This window comes from Drosophila guanche, unplaced genomic scaffold, assembly GCF_900245975.1.
Source record: "Drosophila guanche unplaced genomic scaffold, DGUA_6, whole genome shotgun sequence".
NCBI classification, from domain to species: Eukaryota; Metazoa; Arthropoda; class Insecta; order Diptera; family Drosophilidae; genus Drosophila; species Drosophila guanche.
Window position 1 is genome coordinate 783,659 of NW_022995762.1, and position 8,206 is coordinate 791,864.

Sequence of the window (8,206 nt, forward strand, 5' to 3'; positions counted from 1 at the left end):
ACGCAGAGCTCTGCCGGGGTGGACCGTTCCCCTTGTCTGCAGCTCGTGGGAATTTGATGAATAAACTACTAAATATTGACAACAACAAAAACAAAAACGAGAGAGGCACTCCCCAAATGCCTGCAGGGAGAAATCCCAAGCGGGAGAAGGCAACGGCCCAAAGGCCTGGCCCGATCCGCTCAGACGCAGGAAAGACCTGCACGGTGAAGGACGCGGGTATGAATCCGGGTGGGTCACATCCTAAACCTGGGATGGGTTGAAAGCCAACACCAAAACTGATACCATGGTAGGGCAGCTAAACAATATTGCGGCTGCTCAACCTTCCGGTGAAGCGGCGGGTGATGGCTTACCATCAACCAGCGCCCAAACCAAAAAATATAGCTATGCCGAAAAGAGGAGTGCTGGGCACATACTCCGTCGGCAGAACGCCAGCCAGGAAGTCAGTCCAACAGCAGACTGGCTGAAGAAACTGGAATGGGCCTCGGTGGTGTTGCCCAACTTCAGTGTGGAGCTGGCCCTGGAGAGCTACTCCTCGGATACGAGGAGATCCTCTGAGGCTTCTGCAGATAAATCTCCACCACTGTAAAGCAGCATCCGCTGCCCTGATACTCCGCTTAGTCGCGAGCGGAGGGGACATAGTCCTAATCCAAGAGCCCTGGGTGGTAGGAGGCAAGGTCTGTGGATTAGCGACGAAGAACTACAAGCTGATTGTAGCCCAAACTGAAGGTAAAATTAGAACCTGCATATTAGCAAGAAAGCACTTAAATATCTTTCTGCTCCATAATTTTAGCGATGGCGACAACACGGCGGCTAACCTAGAGCTACAAGGGACACGCCTGAAACTGGTGTCGTCCTACATGGCTCATGAAGAAAGCGATCCTCCCAGTCACCTCGTTCGCAAGATTGCCAGCGACAGCGAGAGGTCGAATACAAGCCTACTAATAGGCTGCGATGCCAACGCTCATCACACCCAATGGGGGAGCTCGGATACAAATGTAAGGGGTGAGTCACTTTTCAGCTTCATCCTAAACTCCAAACTAATTATTGGTAATCGGGGTAATGACCCCACTTTTATCATAAAAAACCGTCAAGAGGTTATTGACCTCACTCTATTGTCTCACAAACTGTCAGACATAATGAAAAGTTGGAGAGTCCTAGAGGACCACTCCTTCTCCGACCACAAGTACATCGAGATAATCCTATCGCTCGAAAGCACCATACCCACTAGCTATATAAACCCAAAAAAGCCAACTGGGATACGTATAGTGCAAAAATGGAGGATTTACTCGCCCCCCCTAGCCCCAAAATGCCCGGACACACAAGACGATCTTAATCGTCTTGTGGACAATTTCACGGAAGCTTGCAACAAGGCCTTCATGGCAGCTTGCCCCTCAACCAAACCAAGAGGGAAAATCAAACCCCCCTGGTGGTCTAAACATATAGATACCCTCCGGAAAGACTGCAGGACTCTCTTTAACACAGCCAAAAGCAGCAGCGAGGTAGCGCACTGGGAAAATTACAAAAGTAAGCTAACCCCATACAAAAAAGCAACAAGGAGAGCAAAAAGGGCCTCTTGGCAAAAATTTTGCTCCGAAATTGAGGACACGTCAGAAGCCGCAAGGCTACGCAAGATCCTGTCAAAAACATCCCCCTTGGTGGGATATCTCAAGAGAACTGATGGTACGTGGACAAACTCTAGTGAGGACACCCTACACATTCTACTCGATACTCATTTTCCTGGGTGTACGACCACCGAGCCGGCAGACACCCCAAGTGAAGGCCCGGAAACCTCGATGGGGCACATCCTCACAAAACGGAATATTAGCTGGGCAGTAAACAGCTTTAAATCCTACAAATCACCTGGCCCGGACCAAGTCATTCCGGCTCAGCTACAAAAAGCCGGGGACATGGCCATCAACTGGCTGCAAAGTATCTTCAGGAAGATACTGACAGTGGGAAAAATCCCCCGCGCTTGGCTAAAGGCTAAAATAGTCTTTATCCCTAAAGCAGGGAAACCCTCACACACAACCCCAAAAGACTTTAGACCAATAAGTCTATCGTCCTTCCTTCTCAAAAGGAAACTTTCTGATCATCCCGACGTCGACTCCTGTTGGTAATTAGGAGTCACCGACAGTCCGCGGGTTGTACGGATGGCTTTTCCCTTTAGGTGCCTTTGCCGTGAGGTACTTCATTAGAGCCGCCATCTCTTTAGAGATGTGCAGTTTCTTATGAGGAATTAGCCTTTCCTAGACATTGAGGGAGCTTTTAACAATGTTATACCGGAAGCCATCACAGAGGCCCTGACTGACCTGGGAGTGGATTGTCACTTCCACTACGAGTATCTAGTTAACGAGTGTACGTCCTGTCACTGTAGTAGTTACCCTAGCAGGTGAGTCAGTTCCATACAGTTGTCTCCGTGGGGCGTTCCGCCACAGGACAGAGGGGATGATACCTTGTATCGTCAGTTATTCTAAGTGTGTGACCTGGAAGGGGAGGGCTGTAAGGTGGTAGCATACGCGGACGACGTTTCCATTATCTTCTCGGGAAAATTCCCTCAAACACTCTGCGAATTAATGACCGCGAAGCTCGCGAGACTGTCAGAATGGACAAAGTCGCGTGGACTGGGAATTAATCCCTCTAAAACGGAACTTGTGTTGTTTACAACCAAATACAAAATCCTGTCCCTCAACCCCCCAATACTAAACGGATACAGGCTCTCCTTCAGCGACAGTGCCAGTTGCTTAGGGTTGGTAATTGATAAAAAGCTCAGCTGGAACCTGAGCATCAAAGACAAAGTGAAGAAGGCCACTATAGCCCTCTACACTTGCAAGAAGGCCATTGGGCTAAAATGGGGCATGAACCCAAGAATAGTCCAATGGATCTACCTAGCAATAGTAAGACCAATACTGCTCTACGGAGTCGCAGTGTGGTGGACTGCCCTATCGAAGGGGACCATCACTAAACAACTAGGCAAGGTGCAGCGTACTGCAGCCCTAAGCATCAGTGGAGCTCTGAGCACAACACCAACGGATGCGCTAAATGCTATACTATGCCTGAAGAGCCTTGACCTTGCAGGTAAGGAGCAGGCAGAAATGGCAGCAATCCGTCTTAGAGACTCTGGCCAATGGGTGTCACATCACACCGGTCATGCGTCCATCCTAAATGGAAACAAAATCGTCCCCATAAAAACGGACTACTGCGTTCCGAGGGAGTATATAGATACCCCCTTTGAAACAATCATCCCTCACAGAAACAACTGGCTTGAGGGACCACCTGGTCCAAAGGGAGCCATTCGAATCTTTACTGATGGCTCAAAGCTGGACAACAAGGTCGGAGGAGGAATCTACTCCGAACAGCTGAACATAAGTTACTCCTTCAGGCTCCCGGATCACTGCAGTGTCTTCCAAGCAGAGGTCATAGCGATCAAGGAAGCTTTGAGCTATCTTCAGGAACTAACCCCTGCGGCAACTCACATAAATATCTATAGTGATAGCCAAGCTGCAATCAAATCACTGAATGCGATAACAACAAGCTCGGCTACCGTGGCAAACTGTTGCAAATCTCTTCATGAGATGGCTTATCAGTTCGTCATCAGCCTGATATGGGTCCCGGGCCACCAGGACATTGAAGGCAACTGTATAGCAGACGAGCTGGCCAGAGCTGGAACAACAATCCCCCTTCTCAATGATAAGGAGGATATTCGTATGCCAATGGCCACCTGCAAGCTTAAAATAAAAGAACATTTTAAACAACTAATAAATGACAGATGGCAAACTGTGCCACTATGTCGCATAACTCGGCAAACATGGCCTAACATTAATAGGAAGCGCACCGATGAGCTCTGCAAACTCAGTAGGAGTAGGTGCAGCTCAGTCATACGCTCCCTTACAGGACACTGGCTAATAGGCACACATGCAAACAGGCTGGGCGCCCCATATAACGACTTCTGTCGAAGCTGTAGAGATGAGGACGAGGAGGAGACTGTGGAACACCTGTTCTGCTCCTGCCCGGCTCTCAATAGAAGGAGACTCCAATACTTGGGCTCTCCTTTTCTAAATGACATTTCGGACATGTCTACAATTAGTCCCAGACGGATCGCAGGCTTCATAAGGGCATCCGGATGGGATAATGGATAAAATAGGGTCTCACGAGGGAGAAGGGAACAAAGCATGCGGTATCACAATGGGCCGAAACCGGCCTAGGTGTGTCGGGTCTCTGACAACCCCGACAGCCGCCTCAACCTAACCTAACCTCTGCAGTTCCTCAAGGAAGTCATTTAGGTCCGCTTCTTTTCAATTTGTTTGTGAACGACCTGCGACCCGAGTTATTTTGCACTCAGATACTTTAATGTATGCTGATGACGTTAAAATTTGTTTTTCCTTTTCTGACTGGTACTTGCATACTCGCCTACAACTTGACCTTGATTAATTAAGCATTTGGTGTTCGAATAACCTACTTTTCTTGAACCTTTCCAAGTGCACCACATTTTGTCTCCTATTCTCTAGGACACCATGTTCTGGATAGAATTTCCACATCAAATGACTTAGGAGTCCTTTTCGATCACAAGCTATACAATACAAGGAGCAAAAAATTATTATTTAATCCGTTCAAAAACAATTTTTAATATTCGCCCTTAGAAATGTAAGCTGGGACTCTAACAGACTCCTTCCACCATACCTATTTAGGCTAAAACAACTGAACTTACCCTCTTTACACTATCGCAGAATTTGCAATGAGGTGGTATTCATGCATAAGCTCATTCTCGGGATTGTGGACTCCTAAACGCTTTTGGGACGAATCGATTTTTCGGTTCCCTCCAGACCAACCCGTACTTTTCGCCCCATCCGATTATCCATATGTAGATCAAATTACTCCCAGCATGAACCTTTCCGGGTTTTATGCAATAATTATAATTACTTATACCATTAATATCCCCCGAATTATGCCTTGAAAAAAATTATATTTAACATTTATCATTACTTTAGTTTAGAAAATGTGTCAATTGTATCTTTACTTTTGTACATATACAATTAGTTTTTTTTTATTCCTATTCCATAATTAGCAGATAATTGTTAATTGAAATAAATAAATAAAAAATACTTTCCACAGTACAACAAAAAATCCCATATTTTTAAAATTCTTAAAAAAAAAGTTCTGACAAAAAAAATTATTATCAAACATTTTCTAAGCCCCATATCTTTCATAAAAAGTTGGTCTGGATCAAAATCGTGTCGAGTAGTGCATTGGAAAAAATGGAAACGAACGACCCAAACAAAAAGAAATAAGCAATGAGCTAAAAAAACGATATATCATTGTGGAATTGAGTTATTATTGTCACACCCAACAGATTAACAACAGCTGAAATTAGTATTCAATCAAATATTTTGTAATATTCTATTTCGTATTTCGTTTAGATAGGCCAAGAAAAATGTATTCCATTTTACATAAATTGTAAAAAATTTACGACATATGTATACTTGTATTGCCATCTTCAATCGCCCCCATGGCCAACTTCTTTTACCAAAAAGTTGACCACGCAAAAGTTAAATTTCCGCCGTTTCCCTGAGCAATTAATCTGCCTTAAAAAAGACCGCAAAATCACTGAGTGAGAGGGAGCCTAATCGCCATTACAAAGACTCTCGAGCCAGATACATTTTTGGGGCTATAATTAAATCCGATCCAACTAAAACTTCGGGGTGGGAAACGGACTCGGAGTCGAACTCGGACTCGGAACAGCTATCTATATCAATTTTCTTCTGCACCCTTTTCTTCTTCCTGTACTGCTCTGCATCCTTCTCTGGTGCCAATTGGAAATCGTTGACAACATTTTAGCTGTCGCTGCCATGGCGGGGCCAACTCCAAAACGCATTTTATTAACATTTTTTAAATGCCAAAAGTTGACTAAACGGACTGACATGCAAATGAGAGAGCCTAGGACGAGTTGTTATTCCACAGCTAATTGGACTATGGGTAATGGAAATATTCAGCTGGAGTTTAGTGCGGACGAGTTCAAGTACGAAAGTATCACAGACAGAGCCAACTACTTGTTATTGAGAAGTTTTGTCTTTTTGTAGTGTTGTGAAAGTTGAAAAGGTACTTCTACAATTTGTATGGAAAAAGATGTAATATAAAGCAAAATAACTTTAATATAACGTTTAGAATCAGTTGAAACAGTTCTATATGTATATTCTTCAGCAACATCAATAGTTAAGGGACGATACAAACATCTGCTTTATAGTGAATTTGTTCAAAGATCTTATTTAGGTCACAGCCCTAATTTCAGAAGCTTATAAGTTGACTATCGGTCGGACAACAATTTATTACACTTGAAGAGTAAATAGGATATATTGTATTTGTGCTCGAAAGTGGATGTATGTAACGCACAGACGAAAACGGTCTCGACCCTGTAAAGTATATACATATGTTGGCGTGTTGGCGAGAAAAGGGTTGTAAATGTTGATAACATATTTAGAAAAAATGAAAAACTCGAGATTTGTTTGATGTGGGATTCATTGTGGAGTTCCTGTGGTTAGTATATTTCAATTGGGGTTCCTTGTGGAGTTTCTAGGGTTCCTTTTATACCCGGTACTCGAAGAGTAAATAGGGTATATTGTATTTGTGTGAATAACGGTTGTATGTAACGCACAGAAAGAAGCGTTACCGACCCCATAAAGTACATATATTCTTGATCAGCATCAATAGCCGAGTCGAAAAAGCCATGTCTTCCGATTGGGATCCGATTGGATCATTATTATAGCCAGAATGAAGAAATTAATTTCCAGTGGCTAAACGCACCCAGTCCCGCAGCTTTTGTTGTTCTTTTTACATTAACACTCTGCTTCTGCTTCACTCGGCCTCTGCCTCTGCCGACTTTTAACCCACCCCGTCCCGCAGCTTATATTTGCTTTTTTTGTGTGCGGGCGCTACCTCTGCCTCTGCCACGAGTCTGCAGTGTGTGGGTCTAGGGAAGGAAGGCGAGCTTAAGAAGCGTTTTGGTGTGAGAAGTGTTGTAGATGTAGATGACAGATGAAGAAAAAATTTAAAATTTGACAAAACACCGCTAAGGTGCAGATGTAGTACTGACTGCCGGGTATAAAAGTTGTGACGCGAAAGAAGCGTCTTACACGTCCCTTCTCGTTTTTTGTTTTTTTACGCTTCCCTGTTGGAATACAAGTCATTATAATTTTTATACCCGGTACTCGGAGAGTAAATTGGTATATTGTATTTGTGCGAATAACGGTTGTATGCAACGCACAGAAGGAATCGTTTCCGACCCCATAAAGTATATATATTCTTGATCAGCATCAATAGCCGAGTCGATAGAGGCATGTCTGTCTGTCCGTCTGTCCGTCTGTCCGTCTTGTTTGTCGGCTAGTTCTCAGAGACTATACGAGCTAGAGCTACCAAATTTTGGTTCCGGTCTGTTGTATAATCACACTGAAACCAGAGTATTTCAAAAATGAACCACGCCCCCTTCCGCCCCCGCAAAAGGGCGAAAACCTCCCAAATCTACAATTTTGAAGATAAAAGAAAACTAAAAACGCCATTCCGGGAATGGCCATATCTATCAGATCACCAAATTGGGATCCGATCGGATCATTACTATAGCCAGAATTTTTAGTGGCTAAACCCACCCCGTCCCGCAGCTTTTGTTGTTGTTTTCACATTCTCTCATTCACACTCTGCTTCTGCTTCACTTGGCCCCTGCCTCTGCCGTCCCTCTGCCCCTTCCTCTACCGACTTTTAACCCACCCCGTCCCACAGCTTATATTTGTTTTTTTTTTTTGTGCGGTCGCTGCCTCTGCCTCTGCCGCGAGTTAGCAGTATGTGGGTCTTGGGAAGGGCGGCGAGCTAATGGAGCGTGTTGGTGTGAGAAGTGTTGTAGATGTAGATGACAGATGAAGAAAAAATTGAAAATTTGACAAAACACCGCTAAGGTGCAGATGTAGTCCTGAGTGCCGGGTATAAAAGTTGTGACGCGTAAGAAGCGTCTCACACGTCCCTTCTCGTTTTCCTTCCGGTTTTTGTTTTTCCCGTGTGTTGTGTTGATGGCAGGAAGGAGGTGCATGGCCCACCTCTCATCTATGGGGACCTGCTCTCCGTACTTCAGCTTACCCCATGCGAAGCTACATACATGCTCCTGCCCTTGCCCCTATCCCATTGGTGTGTTTTCTACTACTCTTCTCCGGGGGGGGGGGGGGGGGGG